This window comes from Lynx canadensis, chromosome A3 (genome assembly GCF_007474595.2).
Source record: "Lynx canadensis isolate LIC74 chromosome A3, mLynCan4.pri.v2, whole genome shotgun sequence".
Classification (NCBI taxonomy): Eukaryota; Metazoa; Chordata; class Mammalia; order Carnivora; family Felidae; genus Lynx; species Lynx canadensis.
The window spans coordinates 94,943,821-94,964,546 of record NC_044305.1 but is presented as its reverse complement, the minus strand read 5'-3'; the positions used below and the strand labels follow the sequence as shown (position 1 = coordinate 94,964,546).

Sequence of the window (20,726 nt, the reverse complement as noted above, 5' to 3'; positions counted from 1 at the left end):
GTTAAGTAGAGTGCAAAGACCTGCTGTAGCAAATGGTATGCTCACGTTCACTGGAGATGCACACTCAGAGGTCCAAGGACCGGAGTGGTGGTAATGGAGTCAATGGTCTAATGACCCTAGGATCCTATGGCAGGACTGCCATTTCATTGCTATGTCCTTTGATCACATAATTCCTTAAATGTCCGTCAAATTTTAAAAACTCATATTGCCTACTAGAGTGCTTAGTGCTAAAAAGACAGTGGAGACTATGAAAGACACTTGTGTGATTTTCTTCTAAAGGAATATAAAATAATTGCTTAGTTTTTACTAAATAAGTTTGACTATGTGCTCTGGTAAAGTGTGCCCTGACCCTCCAAAGTATCCTAAGGTAGTTGCTGAAATTTGTGCTCAACACATCAGTGGCTCTGACTCTCTGATTCCTGTTATAAAGGAAGATGCTATCAGCACAAAGGCTAGGAGGTCCTGAGGAATGAGTGCAAGCAGGTGGTGACTTGGAAGAAAGAAGCATCCACTAGACAGAGACAAGGTCTGAGATCCCCTGGCATCTTGGATTTCCTAGGTAATTACTCATTGATCAAAGCTGTCTCTTCAGTGTAGAAGGCAAATGCATGAGCTTGTGCAAACAGAAGATAAGCTATCCTGTAGTGGGTTTTGGCTTAAAGACCAGCTTCACATTTGCACTTAGATCTTAGAAAGAAGAAGCTTCTTACTTAACTCAGAATAGTGCTACTCAGACCCTGTATCTTGTACACTAGTAACCCTCCCAACAGTGTCAAAAAATCACGAAGAGGCCTCAGTATAGTGGATGGCTTTGCAGGGTATATCATGATGGGAGATTCCCAAAGGAAGGCTGAAAGGAGAACATTGGTGTTCCTGCCACACTGGCTATCTGTACCAGAGCTGTGTCCGCAGTGACTCTTCCCAAGGGCATCCCTTTGAATTCTCTTTCTCACTCCCTCTTTCTACTGCTTTTGATTAATGCATTTATGATAATTTTATCATGTAACATGCATTAAGTACTGATATTCTAACTAAACACCTGATGAAGATATAATCAGACTATTTTCTTTTATAGAGATTATTGATCTTCAAAGAATTTTTTTTTCTTTTAAAGAGATAGCACATGTGCATGAGCAGAGAAGAGGGGCAGAGGGAGAGAGAGAAGGGAGAGAAGGAGAGACAGAGAGACACAAGGAATATCCCAAGCAGGCTCCAGGCTCAGGGTAGGGCCTGATGTGAGGATCCATCCAACAACCGTGGGATCATGACCTGAACCAAAATCAAGAGTCAGATGCTCAACCGACTGAGTCAGCCAGGTGCCCCTCTAAGAACTCTTTTGCAGAAACTCCTATTCACATAAAACATAATGAAAATCATTCGTTCTGCTTAGAGGTTTCAAGAGACTCTTCAGCATCATATACCAGTTCTATCACAGATTTTTTTTTTATTATATGTTGTACTAAAAATATAAAGAAGTGCCAATTTGATGGAAATATACAGAGGTAAATTTGAACTCTTCAGTAAGAGCAACTGTGAAACAGTTTCTGTGCAGAACAGAGGAAAATGTACTACTGTCATTAGAACATTACTTCCTAAATTATTTTCCACGGAACACTGAGCTTAGAGATGTAATGTTTTGATGAAAAAATAAGGTTTCACTGGCCAATATGTTTTGAAAATACTGCAAGGCTCAGAGGAAATTATCACATGACATGCTTTAGGGGAGTTATGCATTAAAGGAGTCAGTTTACAGCAGCATTCCTCAGACCTGTTTGAGCAAAGAGAGGGTTCCATTTACAATGTATGCATTACCTAGGACAACCCAACACACTTTAGGAAACATGGAAACGTCAGTGGAATGATCTTCCCCCTTGCCACGACCCAAGGCTGTCATGAGAGTAAATGCACCAAGGCAGTGAGCTTGAAAAACGCCGCATAAAAATTACACTGTTCATCACATTTCTAATGGAATTATTCATTATTTATAGATTACAGGGGAAAAACGTTTCAAACAATTTCCCCAGAAAAGAAACAGTAAATGTACAATATTCTCTTCTGTATCTGGGGTGGAGACAGGAAGCATTGCAACGATAGACAGGAAGGGCTGCCAGGGAGAAGCCACTCAGGAGAGAACAGGCATAAAGGTAAAGGGAAGTGTGCATGGGTGTGTGTGCATTGCCTATGTGTGTTTCTGAGTGGGTGGCTTTATGTTGTATGTAATGGGCGGAGGGGGATGATGTGTGGTGTAAGGGAGGGTGCATGGGTTGGTTGTGTGGATGGTGGGTATGTGTTCAGAAAACTGGCCAGATCTCAAACAGGCTTTAAAAAATAAGAAAACACGCACGCACACACACACACAGCCAAATGAATCCAGAGGCTTAAGGACTAGAAGAAAAGACTCTATTTATAGTTGCTAAAGCAATAGGAAAAAAAACTCCTCGAACTGAATCCTGATCAAGAAATAGAAAGAATGAATGTCAAAGCTGAGAGAGGGAGAAATATTTGCTTCTGCAGTATTTGGGAATGACTTAAACACCTAGCAGGTGTCTCTGCTAGCACACTTCAGGGTCATTTCAGACAGGTAAAAAGCCTCTTTCCTGCATCAGTACAGCCTGTCTTCGACTCTCTGTGTGGCTGCCCTCTTCTGGCGGGAAGGGGCGTAGCAGCGTTCTGGATCAAAACTCTCCTGGTCATGGAGTATTTTAAATTGGTAACATGCTAACACCAGAGAAGGGCAAGGCCAAGGCCTTCTCTCTGCCTTTAGACAAAGGTGAGCCCCTGTGATAGAATTTTATACTGTTTCCTACTATTCTGACTTATTTTAATCCACTGAGATTTTACATTTTAAATGTCTAAGTCTCTTGTTTGCCTTCTTTAAGCTCATTTAATCTTTTTATCCTTTTGATCTCTTAGTTCCATCTTATATTGTCATTTTAGCTCATTTTAAAATGGCAGGCCTACATTTCTCAATCTTTTTCTTTTTAAAAATGAGACTCTAATTTCTTTCTATGTCCTCTATTTTTATTCTGCGTTTTTGACTTGCATAATATTTTGTGTTTTGTGAGTTTTACTTATCATGTTCTTTATTAACATCTTTACTTTTAGAAAATGATTGTTTCATTCTTACAGGTTAAGGAGTGGCAATTGGAAAGAAGAGCCTTAAAGACAGCAGCCACAACAATTCATCCCTAAGCAAAGAAGGCTAGGATTCTATTCTTCCATCAAGTAAGTCAGTGCAGTAATGGTCTATTACATAATTGATTGCCCATTATTTCCACTGTTGAATTCCATAAAAAATTTAACCTGAAATAATTTAGGAGTCCATACAGTTTAAGACCAGTACCCAGAATAATACATATACCTTCTTCACCTCACATGCCGTTATTAGAAGACACCTGCTTTTGAATCACAGCTATCGTCCATTCTCTCTACAGGGAGTTATGTGATCTCGGTTTCAGTACAATCATGGGATAATGAGTCATGCCTGATGCAGGCTGGTACAGTAGGAGGCAGCCAAGAGACCTCTGTAAAGCAAGAGGCTGTATACATTACAAATGGTTTGAGAGGTCTACAATTCTGTGCTCTTGATATTACTATCTCTATCTAATGGAAGATAAAAAAAAATGACACCAGGGATGTTGTGCCATGGTCATTCAGGATTTGACCTCAGGATTTGAACACAAGTCTTTTGACTTTAAGCCCAGCATTGCTATATCAGATTGCCCACAATTGGCTGAAATGATTCTAATTAATCACAATCATAAAAAAAAAAAAACTATTTCATACGTCAGCTATGCAACTCTCCTAAACCAAATATAATGGCATGAGTATCATCTGTCATACTGTTTTGTGTCGTGTGGGTCACCTTGTCCAATAACTAACTGAGAGTACAACCATTCATTCCAAAATTGGCATCAGTTGGTATGGATATCTGAAGGCATAGACTAAATAATCCTTTATTTCAAGAGGTTTACTGTCCACTCAAAAATAAAACCAAAAGCATGCACAACCAATCCTAATTTGGAGAACATACCAATGATGCTGAGGGATCACTGAGTAATGGCAATTTGGGAGGTGGGAGGTAAAGACATGTTTCCAGAGATTATCCCTTAGCTGAGGCATGAAGCAGGAAAAGTACTTGACCAAGCAAAGTCAGGGGCAGGAATTGGGAACAAATGCATGGAGATGAAGGATATCATGGCATATGAAGAATATCACAAGAGGTTTATTGAAGCTGAAGTGTCAAGCATGAAGTCACAGGTTTGGTGCCATGGAGGTGCCCCAATCAGTTCTCCTTTAAGAGAAACTTCCACGTGAGCACAGTTAATGGACTGTTTCCATCTGTGCACCTATAGATCCATCACTGTTCCATAAGAAGCCACACTTGACCCCAGGTAGCCTTTGTCAATTGCCAAGCCCAATCAGGCCGCTTTTGCATGATGGGGACTTGCCCAACAGGCAACCTCTGCTCCTGCTCTGGATTTTCCTCTGGCCTGAGACACTGTCACAACTGTGTTGAGGCTCTTCCTACAAAATCCGTTTCTTCTTGCTCTCCTTGCACAAGTGTTTGACCTGCACTGCAGTCAAAAATCTCTCTCAGCTGATTCTGCTGGTCCTCTCCTACTTTACCCTTCACAGGAAAATCTTATGTATCTGATCCCACTTACCTTGGCATTTGCTTCTCCAAAGATGTGAATGGACCAAAATAGGAATAGGAGACAGAGTTTGTGGGAAGAGCCCACATATTCTGAGAGACTTCTATGCCATGTTAGCAAGCTTTCACTTTGTCAACCCTACTTCAGACAATGAAGAGTCATCAAGAGTTTGAAACATGAGAGTCATATAATCCTAGTTGGTTTTAGAAAGCTTCCTCTGGCAGTTAGGGAATTAGCTTTGGCAGGACTAAAAGTAGAATTCTTCAGAGCAATTGCCAAGCCTTTAGAACCCCCCCAAAAAATGGGGAGAGTACAAGATCGTATTTATGCAGATAAAGAGTACATATTGCAGGACACAATTCAACCTGCAAAATTTGAAGATATACATGCTATGAGAATAAAGAATAAACCATCAAAGATAAAACCTAAATTTATAGCATGGGCAACATGCACAGGGCAGGAGCCAGCAAGCTATATCCTGGATGTCAGCTTCCTATTTTGTAAATAAAGTTTTATTAGAACACAACCAGGCCTGTTCGTTTACATACTGGCCATTTTCACACTACAATGGCAGAACTGAAACGTTTGGACAGAGACTGTGTGGCCCACAAAGCTTGGAATATTTACGACTGATCCTTTAAGAAAACATTTGCTGACCTTGACAATCATAAAAGATAGCAGGTGAAGAAGAGTAGGTTTAACGTGCCTGTGTTTCGTTTATGTGGAAAAGTCTGGTGGAAAGTTGGCTGCAAGGGTATGAAAAAGGGCCATCTATAAAGATGCAGGACCATCAGAATAAAGGCGGCAGCAGAAGCCATGAAAATGGATACAATATCCCCAGGGAAAATAACAGCATGAATAGTGAGTCCAAGACACAACATCAGGAAGCCCTCAATGTATAATAGACAAAAGGAGCTCACAAATGATACTAAGAATGGCCAGAGAGTTCTGACTAGATCCCAGAGATTTCATGAGCACAGTTGACAAAACAGTAGGGAAGTCTACAAAGAGAGCAAGTAAGATCAAGACTGAAAATACCCATTGAGTTTGAAAGCTAAGAAGTTACTAGTGATAAATCAGGCATTCATGTGTGCATATCTGTGGGCTGTACACATTTACAAATACATTAATCCAAAAGCCACAGACTCAATGTAAAATAATAGAAGCAATCTGACTAATGTTGAAACAAAACAAAAAAAATTGCAAATTTATAAAAATTATTTAATATGTTTCTGAAGGTTCTAGAAAACAGGAAAGGTAAAGAAGGGCATTAAAAGTTGAAAGAAGGGGTGCCTGGGTGGCTCAGTCGATTGGGCGTCTAATCCGGCTCAGGTCATGATCTCACGGTCCGTGCATTCAAGCCCCGCATCAGGCTCTGTGCTGTAGTTCAGAGCCTGGGGCCTGCTTCGGATTCTGTGTCTCCCTCTCTCTCTGCCCCTCCCCCACTCATGCTCTGTCTCTATCAAAAAATGAATAACCGTTAAAAAAAATTTTTTTTGAAGTTGAAAGAAGAAGATAAAATAATTTTTGGAGATGTTATACCTAGTAACTTGGAAAAAATAAGAATCAACCAAAAACTCACTACAAATTAATTTTTTCACAAAGCCACTTGTATCAATATGCAAAATTAACTGCCTTCATATATACAAGGAATATCCAATGGTAAGACCCAATTTACAATAACAAGAATTGCAAAACAAAACACAAGGAAAAAAATGCACTTAGATGTCCATTAGAGGAAGCAAGTAATGTGCCTAAGGAGAGAAGTAATTGTCCATTCTCAGAGCAAAATGCAGAGCTGAAATTGCAACACATTCCCTACAGCTCCAGAGTCTATGATCTAGCCACTGCATTACATTGTTTCTTTCATGTATCCTTTGGCATGCATGATGCCAATCACCATGAGGAAATTAATGAAATAACCACTTCATCTCAGATACTCAATGGTGGTAGTACATGGTTGTTTTATACACTTTAAGAAGGTATGCAAACAGTCAACGATTACCAGGGATAAAAGCTCTCAAATGCTAGCTCATCCTATTTGTAATTACTCATCTGTTTCAAAGTAGTCTGCATGTATTATATTTGTCCTACCAAGAGGTGAAACACAAATATATCTTAGTCTTTCTTTGGCCAGGAATTAACTATATTTAAGCTGAATTTGTATCTAATTGCACTCAAAGCCATAACTGAGCAAGCATGACATACCAAGTAAAATCTGGAGCATAACAGTAAAGTGTTTAGCTATAGTTACACCAGAAGAAAGACTCTAGCATAGGGGCACCTGGGTGGCTCAGTGGGTTAAGTGTCCGACTTCGGCTCAGGTCATGACCTCACGGTTTGTGAGTTTGAGCTCCGCATGGGCTTGCTGCTGTCAGCCTAGAGCCTGCTTCAGATTTTGTGTCCTCCCCTCTCTGCCCCTCCCCTGCTCGTCCTCTGTGTCTCTCTCTCTTAAAAATAAACATTAAGGGGCGCCTGGGTGGCGCAGTCGGTTAAACGTCCGACTTCAGCCAGGTCACGATCTCGCGGTCCGTGAGTTCGAGCCCCGCGTCAGGCTCTGGGCGGATGGCTCGGAGCCTGGAGCCTGTTTCGATTCTGTGTCTCCCTCTCTCTCTGCCCCTCCCCCGTTCATGCTCTGTCTCTCTCTGTCCCAAAAATAAATAAAAACGTTGAAAAAAAAATTAAAAAAAAAAATAAATAAATAAATAAACATTAAAAAAGAAAGAAAAAGAAAGGCTCTAGCATATACCTAACTCCAATGGAGTGGTTTTATACTCACATATTAAGTTCCCAAGATTCTTAATGCCCAGATGAGAAAGGTCAAAGTTTTTTTTTTCTTTAGGAACCAAGAAACTGCTTGTTGAAAAGTGGGACAAAATTTTACTTATGATCTTCAGATTTTCTGGCTCTCAATGTCAGTTAAACCCTTTAGATAATAACTGAGTCATCTCAAATACATACAGAATTTTCAAAATTCCAAAAAAGAAAACAATTTTATGAAATAAATTATGTACTGATTTAATGATTCATTGCCCCAAGTCTAATCTTATAAACATGGAAAAGGCAAAAAGCAAATGCTAGTGGTATGAGAAAATCCTGTGGCTTTCTTAGTTGTCTGTGACAACCCGGGAAGATAAATGTGTCCTGGGATTTTTACTACCTTCATAGTTCAAGGTAGCAACCAAAAAAAAAAATAACAACTTGTGCTGTTCTACCTCATATACACCAGACCCTCACCAGCTGCTGTGCAACGTAACTATTCTGAATCAAACAAGTAGGAAACAAAGTCAACAGACCTTTGTGCAGTTATTCACTTTCCTTTTCTGAAGATCTTAAAAAAAAAATCTGAAGGAAGATAACATCAGTCAGACTCATTCTTCTAAAGAAGCAAGTCATTCTGATATGAAGTAATTAAAGCAGTTAATCAGGAAATCTCAAGAACAAGGCATGGTTAAGTGAGGCACTATGTCTCCTTTAATTATTCTGAGCTTTTCCCAGGAAAAGAGAACAATGTGTACGTGTCTTCACTTCCTTTCCCCTGTACCTTCATCCTCCGTTCACTCTCCTATTTGACTCTGCAGATTTAAGTAGTTCACCTGGTCTCTGGGATCACTGGGCAGGTCCTGTTTCACTTCTACCACAGTCCGTCCTTCCTTCCTTCCTTCCTTCCTTCCTTCCTTCCTTCCTTCCTCCCTCCCTCCCTCCCTCCCTCCCTCCCTGTCTCCCTAGTTTAAAATTCGACAGTCCCTCTGTTTTGAAAGAGTACAAGGCCGTTTTGTCTGGCAGCCACAGGGCCTTAGCCTTGGTGAAATTTGAAGAGACTGAGTGTGCCTAGGGAAACCCAAGTTTTGGGTTAGTTTACAGCTTCATGCCTCTTAGAAATGGTCTAGATCACAGAAGGTCTCAGAGAGCCCTAGTGGGATTAAGGTGTGTTAACACATCTAATGTTATTGCTGTATTAATTATTGTGAAATACTGATGCAATCAGAAACAAAACAAGTGAGCAAATCCTGGCAATACCTATTAACTATTTACTACAGTGTTATCTAAACGAGGTCTGTTATCCCCTTAACAATATCTGACTAGTAACCCCCAAGGCAGTCTCTGAGTTGCCCGTTAAAATGTCTACTGACAAAGGGAAAATAATGGAATTTCATAGCACTGACAATGGAGGATGAAAGCCAGCTATGGACAATGAAGCATAATCATAATTCTGACTCCAAGTGCCTTAAATACTTCTTTTAAAGACTGAAGTCTAAGATAAAAGCATAAATCAAGACCACTTTAATAAATTAACTGGGGTTTCTAAATCAAAAGCATGTTATTCGTTCAGTGTTGAACATTCATTCTCCCTGTAGTGTATCAATAATTAACACAGAAACATTTTCATCTTTTCATTCTGTGCCAAGCTCTCCTGATGAGAATCTTTCTATCTTTACACGAAAAGTTTCTCTTGGCCTAATTGAGGTAACATTTGGAATGGAAAACATTAAGGACTTTGAGTTTTAATTATCTATGTTTTATTAAACTACAAAAACAAACAAACAAAAAACCTCTAACCTCCGTTTTAGATTTGACTTAAAATTGCACAGTACCTTATTGATTTCCTCTCTTTCTTCTCAGGCATATACTTAAAAATAAACTAATTATTCCATTTATCTACTTAAGATATTATTTGCAATTAAACAGCTCAGTTTAATTGGAAATAAATGACAATGATAATGACTTGATAATTATACAGCACGTTTTATTCTTAGATATTTAATTTTTTTAAAAGAGAAATCTAAGCGCACAGGAATTTCATTTGAGAGGAGAAACTGATTATTTAGGAAGACAGAGTTATTTACTAAAGTTAAAGCACAAAAACAATGAGTGAAAGTCCAGTTATGGGATGTCCCTACCTGACGTTGTAGGCCAGTGGAAGCTGGCTGCATTTTCCCTAATTCCACCTGTGAATGTTGCTGAGTTGCTGTGGGCGTTTCATGACCATAGTTTCAAGTTCTGACAAGAACAGTGGTTGACAACAAACCACAGTAAAGCAGGGCAAAGGTAATCATCCTTAGTTTTACCTTATGGACTGACAGGAAAGCCAGTGTCCAAAATGCATTTAATTGAATCAAATATTTAGAGAGCCAAAAAAAGAAAACTTACTTTACCCTCTTGCTGAAAATACAGTCACAGTCTCTTTTCTCTCCTTCAACTCTCTACATTGTCAACTTTTTTGTTTTAAGGTTATTTATTTATTTTGAAAGAGGAGAGAGAGAATCCCAAGCAGTCTCCGTGATGCCAGCAAAGAGACTGGGCAATGCAGGGCTCTATACCAGAAACTGTGAGATCACAACCTGAGCCAAAATCAAGAGCAGGGTGACTAACTGACTGAGCCACCCAGGTGCCCCAACCATCTTTTTAATTCAGCTCTCATCCTCTCTGCCCTGCACGTGGGACTTACCACAATTTGCCATCCACTCCTCAAGTTGAATTGCCTATGCTTAACAAGCTCTGCTTTACTGAGAGAGAGAAAGAGAGAACGCACACACACCGATTAGGAAGCTTTCCTTACAATTGAGTATCTTCTGGACCCAGCTGAGTGCTTCACACACAAGCAGATAAATACTTGATGATTAACAGATGATTTAGGGTTCATAAACAAAAATGTCATTTTTCCTACTTTTATCAAAAGGCCTCTGGAGCATTACATGGCACTATAGTGAACCTAGTATTTGCAGATGAATCCAGGTGGGTGGCCCTTCAGTCAGGGAAGCACCTATTGGTCTACCCTGATATTTGACGTGGCTCAGTGAGCTTGAGATTCAGAATTACTGGCATGGGGTACATCACCTCTTGTGATGACAAACGTCACTTCTGTGGTCAGTGTGAGGCAGACTAGCTGAGGCCACTAAATCCTCCGGTTGGTGAACCGCCACTGTAAAATCCTTGATCCCAATTTATCTGAAAAAGGAGCTTTTCTGAACTCCCAGAGGGTAGAAGCTACACCAGTAAGCATTCACAACGTGTGCACTAAGTATAGACGGTTTATGTGAAGAGGGGAGTGTTACTGAGAGCAGCAACATACATACTTGAAAGTCTCACATGCAGGTTTGATTAAACCAGGGTCAGTTAGCAATGGCTTATGAGCCAAGTTAGGCCTGGCTATGCATTTTTGTATGGTTTATGGGCAAAGAATGCCTTTTACATTTATTTATTTAAATTCTTTTTTAGAGGGGGCACCTGGGTGGCTCAGTTGGTTAAGCATCGACTTCAGCTCAGGTCATGATCTCATGGTTTGTGAGTTCAAGCCCCACCCCAGGCTCTGTGCTGACAGCTCAGAGCCTGGAGCCTGCTTCAGATTCTGTGTCTCCCTCTCTGTGACCCTCCCCTGTTCATGCTCTGTCTCTCTCTATCTCAAAAATAAAGGTTAAAAAAAAAAAATAACAGTGTCTCAAGGCCACTGCTAGATCCTGTCATTTAAAAATAAAATAAATAAATAAATAAATAAATAAATAAATAAATAGATAGATAAATAAATAAATAAATAAATTCTTTTTTTAAAGAAACTACTCAGACAACAGGCCACTTTCCTCTTAGTCCCCCAAAGGAGGAGGGAACAATCATCAATGACAAGGGCAGCTGTAGAAACAACACCCAGAGTCAGCTTCACAGTCAGGAAGGGACACTATTCCCCCTCCTCATGCTTTCAGGAACTCCACACTTAGAGAAACTTCTCTAGTGACAAACTTTAGAAACAATCCCTGAAAGTACAGTCTTCACATGTCCAATCATTGAAAAATCCATGGTCCTACCAACACGTCCCAGTTCTATCTAAAATTCCCTCCACTGTGATGTCCTTAAATATAGAAAAAGATTAGGGGCGCCTGGGTGGCTCAATCAGTTAGACATCCGACTTCAGCTCAGGTCGTGATCTCACAGTTTGTGAGTTTGAGCCCTGCGTCAGGCTCTGTGCTGATAGCTCAGCTTCAGCTGATAGCTCAGCCTGCTTCAGATTCTGTGTCTCCATCTCTCTCTGTGCCTCCCCTGCTCGTGCTCTCTCTCTCTCTCACTCTCTCTCAAAAATAAATAAATATTAAAAAAATTAGCAACAAGGGAAAAGAATGAAGATATAACACGAACCCAAGAATTCAGCAACTGCATAATTCGTTACTGGATTATCAAAGGTTGATTTTTTTTTTTTTTAGTTTAATAATAGGAGAAACAAACTTCTTATCCCAGAAATTAGTTACACTACAGGTCTGTGGTTTGGAATGTTAAATTATCCATTTAAAACAGAAAGTCAATTTATATTTCTCAGAAGCAATTATGACTTAATTGCTGTTATCAACCTAATAAATTACTAGGTGATTTCCACAAACTGGTTATACACTCAAATTTCATGTCTGATGAAAGAATAATTGTATCAATATTCTGCAAATATGAAAAGGAAATTGGCTCATTGGTCACAAGGGAAAGGCATACACCTTGAGTGTAAACTCATCTATCTTTTTCTGTCTTTTTTTAAGCAGGCAAATTAAAATGGGAAAGAAACAGTTTGTGTCTCACAGGAATAATGTGCAATATGTTAATTGCTTTTCAAATACCATAGCATGGCTCAAAAAATATTCTTTGTGTCTAATGAGAATGTCATGTACTCTTGTGAACTCTGTATTTTAATGTACATCTACTGGCAACAAGTTCAATTACATAGATTCTTTTTATAACACAAGAAAACAGATACCTGAAAAGGGTTAACCCAACCCAGAAGGATCATGAATTTCTTTTGGAACCTAACAATGGTCATGAAGACATGGAACATCTATTGTAGAGAATATAGCATATGGCAATAGTCCAGAAAGCTAAGAAGAAATTTTAAGTGGATAAATCATAGCCACTAAGATCAAAACAGTGAGCATATTCATTTCGGTACCCATTCAAGAAACATTTATGTCATGTCTGTGTGCTAACTGTGCAGATGAAAATATAAATGAGACCTGGTTTTTAATCTCCCCGTGCTCACATTTGGAAACATGAAACCAGAGACATAGTAACATATTTAATATTAATATGCACCAAGTATAATACTAACATCAAAGTAACAGTGGTTTCATTGTTTAGAGAATTAAGCTTCAGAAACTAAGCTACTCAAAGACGGAGGAATATAAATATATTAGGTTAAAAAGAGAAGGAAGTTCAGACAGAGAAAATACCATGAGCGGCAGCACACAAACAAAATAGCCACTCTACATCTGACAACAAACAATTGTAACAGAACATAGAATGGAAGGCAAAGAAAAGTAGGATAGGAAATGAGAGAGGTAGTCAGGGGCCTACTGAAATAATTTGATGCCATGCTAAGAACTTTAAAGTTTATCCTGAAGATGGAATTTTGCTGGTAAATAATGCAAAGCACCCTGTTTGCATTTTTTCAAAGGCAGACTGTCAGAGATAATGGAATATAAGGGAAGAAGTTGGGAGGGGGAGCAGGACAAGCAGTTAGGAAATTATCGCAATGATCCAGGCAAAATACATGGGCCTGAACTAGCCAGTGGTCAAAGATGAAGGTGTGAGGCCAAAGCAAGAGTTGTAAAAGGAACTGAGTCAGAGGATTTCAAGATAAACTGAGGAGGAGAGTGGAGAAGACTCTCAATTTTCTGGACTGAATGATCACATTAAAAAAAAGACAGTACCTTTAGCTAAAAGAAAAATACAAGAAAATTTAGCATTGATGAGAGATAAAAAAAAACAACTAGATTTAGTCTGAGAACTTTTTTAGATGCTTGAAGTCATCCAAATTAACATGTCACATATGCACCTGGACAGAAGTCTGGAGCTGGGGAGAGGTTGGTACTAGAGAAACACATGTGGGGTACAAGAGATTCCAAGAAAAGAGGCCGTTTAGTGGGAATCAGGTGGGGCAAAGGACAGAGCTCTAGGGAAAAGCCTTATTTAGGTGGCAGGAAAGAAGAGAAAACCAAGGATACTGAGGTATAATGGTCAGAGACAAGAAAAAAATGAAGCAAAATGAGGTTATTCATGGAAGTCCAAGGGAACAGGATGTTGAAGGAAGAAGTCATCTGTGGAAAGAGATGCTTTAGGATGACAAGGGTTAGCTCCAAAGTTAAACCTACCCAAGTGGCTGGTTCCTAAGGCAGATGGCTTGATGACTTTAAGCTCTCCAAAATCGAAGATTCCAAGATAAAAGATATATTGATTCTAACCTAACCTTTGACCTTGCTAAAGTACATGGCAAGGTCAAATAGCTATTATTCTATTGCTATAATTATTATGTATCATTTTAAATTATTATCAACAACTTTTCACTATATCAGTACCTTTTCTCCTTCCTTAAATGTAAGTTCTGACATTAATCACAACCCTTTGGCCAAACTGACTGACTCACTTGGCCTCATCTGCTATCCAGCAGGTACTGTCATTCCTTCATCCATATTCTTAATTTCACAAACACTTCTTGAGAGCTTACTAAGTGTGAGGCAGTGTTATGTACCAGAACTGAAACTGCTACCACAAAGTAATTTCTTTAATGGGATACAATTCAAAAGGATAGGAATTATTAAAACATATGAAAAACTTGGACATCTGCTGCTTCTTTTAACTGTTCATGAAAAACTCCATGTGGAAAGGCATGGGTTGGAGTTGCTTGAAAGACAGGAAAAGTCTTATTACTTTTCAGCAATCTGCTAAGGAAAGGCAGCTGTGTTAGCTTTGTTGGCTGGATAAGGGCTGTTTACCTCAGCGTGTAGTACTAATTGTTAGTTCCTTTTGGTCTCTTCTTTTAGTCTCTCTCAATTTATCGATATTGCTATGTTCTTTCTGCCACTGAGACTCCTCTTGCTTTTCCCTATAGCCTCTCACCCCTCACCCTTGCCAACATCTCAATGGAAAAATTAATGGCTCAGCTCTCCCCACCACTTATCTATTCTGCACATGGCACCTGTGTAAGGCCTGTACTACACGAATTTAAACTATTAACAATGTGTGTGGTTTTGCCACAGCTATTTATCTGCTAGAATATTCTGCTCCAGCCTGGCAGCAGTTAAGTGACGAGAAAATTAGCCCTTCCTTACTGTAATTTACAAGGCTATGCAAAGCTTAAGTATGGCACACAGATAGAAAATTGCATAGGAATTCCAAAGGATCTCTCCACTTTTCCCCAGTCCATTCCTGCACACAGATACCCTCCAGGTACTGATTTTAAATTAGTTACTCCTTACATAGGAATATAAAGAGTGGTCACTAAAGGATGACTATTTTATCATACATAACAATTATGCTCAGATAAAATTAATCTGTGTGCAATTCATATTTGCATAATTATAAATGCACAATCATAAATAAAACACAATGGACTTCAGAGGACCACAACAAACAAACTGCAGAATTAGTATTATTGGCATTAGTAAAAGAAATAGATGGTAAATCAAAATTACTTGACATGATTTGGGAAACTATTTGACGGGTTTGGGTCTAACACAAGTACACACCAGTTTTATACCTTATTTTTTAGCATAGGTTTCACCAATAATAAAACTTTAATTCGCTTTTTCAAGTGTGTGGCAATTTGAATGCAGTTCTTTACCTCTGACTATAAATATCTAATATTGTAGAGTCTATTTCAGGAAATTTGTCAATATCTACTGAATTTATAATATAAAGTTTGTTAAAGTAGCAAACCTTGAAACTCAGTATCTAACTTTTAACCAAAGAACTGAATGTAGATCATTTTCCAAAAAGAAATCAATGTTAAAAAAAATTTTAATGCAAAAATTTAATAAAAACTGTATCTCACTAGCACCTGGGTTAACTCATGTTTTAGTGTTTGCCTCAACCAGTCTACAAAATGTTTTTGTAGATGATGCCATTAATTCTAATAACCGACCTAGGTAACCATTTTACCAATGGAGACACGAAGGCTTAGAGACCTGCTCAAGCACCAGGAAAGACAGAGAGGTAACCAAGTTAGTCCCATTTGAAACACAAGACTAATGGCTTCCTCTGCTTCCAGACCCATGAACAACAGCTGATCTACCCGTATTGTGTGGGGACACTAGAAAGAATTTTAAATTTTCTTGTCAGAGCAGAAGAGAAACATGGACACTTCTGGTTTTTAGAAAGAAGTTAGTAGCAATGTGAGAAATGGTCTGAAGAAGGTTGGAAGGATGGAAAGAAAACCACTTGCTAGGCCACTGTCGAGATATGACAGGAAGATCTGGCAGAATCAAGTACTCCAAAATATTTATTAACTACTAATCATGGGTGAAAGATGACTGGGTGGAGGAGACTGCAATAGAATTTTCTCCTCAAGGATTTCCCAGCCCTATCTTGCAAGTAAGACTTGTATTTATGACCCTCATAAAATGTGATAAAGGCTAACGAAGGGGGGACAGATGAGGTGCTTTGGAAATTTACTTAGGAAATTTCGGTGTAAAAAGGAACATTATTTCTCAAATATTAGAGCTTCTGTAAAATACAACAAGAAATTACCCCCAGTGATTTCCTCCCAATAATATCTTGCAAAGGCAGAAGGTCCACCTATGAGGGATGCTAGGTACAGACTTTCTATCTTATGGTAAGTTAACCACATGACCTCCAGTGTCTTTACCAACTCTGAAGTTTTATGGAGCTCCCAAGAACAAAAAAGCCTTTGCGATGAATTAGCTTCAGAAATGAATAGATTCTGCAGGTTTCGCTCCCTCTTACTCCTCAAGAATACTTAGTGCCTTATGAAAATGTCCTAAGTTTTCTTTGTTCACACCATCTAATTGAACATCACTTTTCCCGCCACCTTTTAAATGTTTCTTAAACTTTATAAAATGCTTGAAAACAAGTATGCAATATTATACCATGATCAACCAGGAACAAACTTGACTCAGGTCAGTCAAACTTAGGTAGCTGATTGCTCTAACCTTCTAGTTACAAAGACCCAAGTTTTAAAAAACATTTTTTAATATTTATTTTTGAGAGACAGAGAAAACAGAGCACAAGTGGGGGAGGGGCAGAAAGAGATGGAGACACAGAATCCAAAGCAGGCTCCAGGCTCTGAGCTGTCAGCACAGAGCTTGACGTGGGGCTCGAACCCACGGACTGTGAGATCATGACCTGAGCTGAAGTTGACGCTTTAACCGACTGAGCCACCCAGGCACCCCGACACAGTTTTTTTTATGGATGTTACTGTGTAAAGACCGTATTTGGGAAGATTGTGTCATACCCACAGGCCTTCATCAAATAACACTTTGAACCAGGCAAAACTAGCAAATTAATACATGTGCTGGTGTCATCCCTTTTAAAAAATCTGTAATTCTGGGGGCACCTGGGTGGCTCAGTCGGTTAGGAGACCGACTTCGGCTCAGGTCATGATCTCACAGTTCGTGAGTTTGAGCCCCGCATCGGGCTCTGTGCTGACAGCTCGGAGCCTGGAGTCTGCTTCAGATTCTGTGTCTCCCCGTCTCTCTACCCCTCTGTGTCTCATGCTCTATGTCTCTCTGTCTCTCAATAATAAATAAATGTTAATTTTTTTTTAAATCTGTAATTTTTAGTAGAAATAATTAGGGAAAGAGTGTCTTTTATGTGTGTAAGCATATATAATAAAGCTGACTTTACCCATTTGACAATTAAGGAGTCTGTGTGCCTGAAGGACAAAGAGAGAACACACACACACAACACAGTAAATGGGGTAAAACACTAACAGCACGTGAAGCTTAAAGAACATAGAGGTATTGATTATTTTTATATTTGCAGTATATCTGTGAACAGTTTCCAATATTTTCAAGTAAAATATATTTTTTAATTAAGGAATCACTTGTCAAAGTTTGGGAAGAAATATAGGTGAATAAACCCTTAACAGTCATCACAAGCCAAAGAAAAACCATAAACATCTGGTGTGAGTTTATATATGTTATAATTCATACTCATATATATTCACATAAAACATACATTCAGGTTTATTGGGTATTTTCACTACAATTTTTTTTTTCAAATTTACCTACTGCAGGGAAGTGATTTCTTAGGTGCTAGAGTGTTAGTATTAAATTTTTCCTTAGCGTTCATTTACTTGGAGAGACAGAGACAAAGCACGAGCAGGGGAGGGGTAGAGAGAAAGGGAGACACAGAATCCAAAGCAGGCTCCAGGCTCTGAGCTGTCAGCACAGAGCCCCACGTGGGACTCAAACTCGAAAAATGTGAGGTCATGACCTGAGCTGACGTTGAACACTTAACCGACTGAGCCACCCAGGCGCCCCTAGAATGTTAGTATTAAGTCTGCATCTTCCTTGTGTCACTTTCGGCTTATTTCGCTGCTCCAGATTTTAAAAGTGATTCTGGTATGTGAGGCTTGAGAGAGTGTGAAAATAAAAGCAGCCTGTATCCACAGACCAAAGGGCAGCCACATTTAGGAGGCTAGTAACAGATCAAGCACATTACCTTTTTCACCCTAGGAGATCTACGTCAGATATCCACAAATGACATCTTTCTTCACATCTGTCAGAGATCTTTGTTTAAAAAAAATGAAAGAAATTTCTGAGAAAACTTTTCTGGTTGATGATGCTTCTGTTTAAATGCTATGCCAAAAAGACTATTTTGAGCAAATGGAGGATTTAAAAATCTTCGCAGCATTCATTCAAACCAATATATGCAAATATTCTTCAGAGTAATACTTGTTTTCAGGTAAAGAAGATTCTTAACTTATGTGCAAATCTGGTCAGTTTTGCTAGGTTTAGAAAGTATCCTAGGGGGTCACTGCAATTAGTTCAAACTTCCCAACTAGAAATTCATTTGGTCTTTCAAATAATATGCATAAGCATCTCCTGGAAGAAATGAAGCTGTAAGATGTATTTAGAACAAAAGAAAAATGAAAGGAGGAAAGATCACAGCTTTTTTCTTATGTAGAAAAAATTGTGTACATTATATACAATATATGATCATGAAAGCTTATTTTTAAATTTCTAAACATACATCAAAAACTGAGAAGGAAAAGTAAAAGAAAATAACACCAAGAAGAGGTTCCTAGGCGGCTCAGTTAAGCCTCCGATTCTTGGTATCTGCTCAGGTTGTGATCTCGCGGTCTTGAGATCTAGCCCTGCGTGGGGCTCCACTCTGGGTACAGAGCCTGCTTGGGATGCTCTCTCTCCCTATCTGCTCCTCCCCCACTCACACTCTCTCTCAAGATAAATAAACTTAAAAAAAAATAACACCAAGGTCATTACCAGCTTAGTGGCCCTCAGCAATCAGAATAAGCTTAAGAAGTATGATGAAGGCTAAGCATGAAGTACGAAGAGGACAGGAAGACACCTCAGACAGATGTACGTGTGTGTCTCATCCTTTCAGAGAATATACTAAAAGCATGGGCCTGGGAGACAAGCATGTCAGCTGCAGAATTTCTTCAAAGAAAAGCTGTACGAGAGGCAAACTAGGAAGAGAGGGAGAAGACAGGACCTGTCTGGAAGCCGCACCTGCATAGCAAGCACATTCTTCTTTTCTTTTCTTTTTTTTTTTTTTTTTTTAGTGTTTGTTTAGTTTTGAGAGAGAGTGAGTGAGCAAGCAGTGTGAGTGGGGGGCAGAGAAAGGAAATACAGAATCCAAAGCAGGCTCCAAGCTGTCAGCTGTCTGCACAGAGCCTGATGCAGGGCTCAATCCCATGAATCATAAGCCTGAGTTGGGCGCTCAACCAACTGAGCCACCCAGGCGCCCCACAAGCACATTCTTATACTTAGATTGCACCATTATTGTGGGGGGAGTATTTTTAGGGACTTAACAGAAATTGAGAGGACAGCACTTCGTGTACCATTCTTGGCCAATACCTCTGAAATAGAAAGACATATCCATACTTGGGCTAGAAGGATAATTATTTCTATCACTTTGAACTAAGTGAGTTCTTCGGAAATCACTTTCTGCACTCCTAAATTGGGTTATTTTACAAATTGGGTTATATGAACTCAACAATAAAAGGAGATTATTACTAATCTTTGATTCTCTGTATCATCCAGGCATTAGAAATTCTCTCTGATTTATGACTCTATGTTCTATTCCAGGAATATGGATCCATTCTTCTCCTCATCACAACTGAGGGGTTTAATCCTGGAGGTTTTTAAGAGAATATTGGCGATAGAAAAGCTGAGCATTAAGTGTAGGCATTAATAATGTCTTTTCACAGTGTTTTTTCCTTATCTTTTGTATTAGGCTTTTTAAACAAGTGTCATGCCTTGCTAATAACTGTGGTAGAGAGTTATCACCTGGGTAGAACATGTTAAAAAATAATTATATATTCCTTTGCGTTGTGGTTCTTGGATGAAGGAAGAACACCAATCTTTGCCATCATTTCATCTTCCATTTTTACCCCTTTCTGTCAGCCACTCTTTTCCTTCTTGGTGTACTAGGAGAATCTTAACAGACCACCAAACCTGAATAACTCTGATATTTAATAGGAAGATAACGGGGTCTTTCACCACATCAGAAGCAATATGAATTACCAAATAAACACAAGGGAGAAACCTACATTCCTAGTGCTAACACTAGACTTATGATTTCACTCATTAAAATTCATCCTTGGAGAGGGGCACATGAGTGGCTTAGTCAGTCAAGGGTCCAACTGTTGATTTCAGCTCACAGTTGTGAGATCAAGCCCTACCTCAGGTTCTGCTCTGACAGCACAGAACCTGATTGAGATTTGCACTCTCTCTGCTCCTGCTCTCTCACTCTCTCTCTCTCAACATAGACAAACATTAAAAAAAAATTATCCTTGGAGAAAGGGAACCCTTGTACACTGTTGGTGGGAATGTAAATTGGTACAATCACTATGAAAACAGTATGGAAGCTCCTCAAAAAATTAAACACAGAAATACTATATGACCCAATAATTCTACTACTATTTAGCCAAAGAAAACAAACACTAATTTGAAAAGACGTATGAACCCCTATGTTCACTGTAGCATTATTTACAATAGCCAAGATATGGAAGCAACTGAAATGTCCATCAATAGATGGATAAAGATGTGCTGTGTACATATGCGTGTACACACACACAGGAATATTACTTAGCTGTAAAAATAGAATGAGATTCTGCCATTT

At 39.1% G+C, this 20,726-nt stretch overlaps 1 protein-coding gene and 1 non-coding gene across 4 annotated transcripts in view; both read right to left on the bottom strand.

Moving 5' to 3' along the window:
• The window catches only part of CTNNA2 (catenin alpha 2), a 1,119,678-nt gene that overhangs the window by 729,321 nt on the left and 369,631 nt on the right, over nt 1-20,726 (bottom strand). The gene's annotated exons all lie outside the window — the stretch shown is intronic.
• LOC115511398 lies at nt 11,209-11,420 on the bottom strand. The gene has a single exon (XR_003968048.1). It is a non-coding gene; the product is annotated as a small nucleolar RNA U3 (small nucleolar RNA).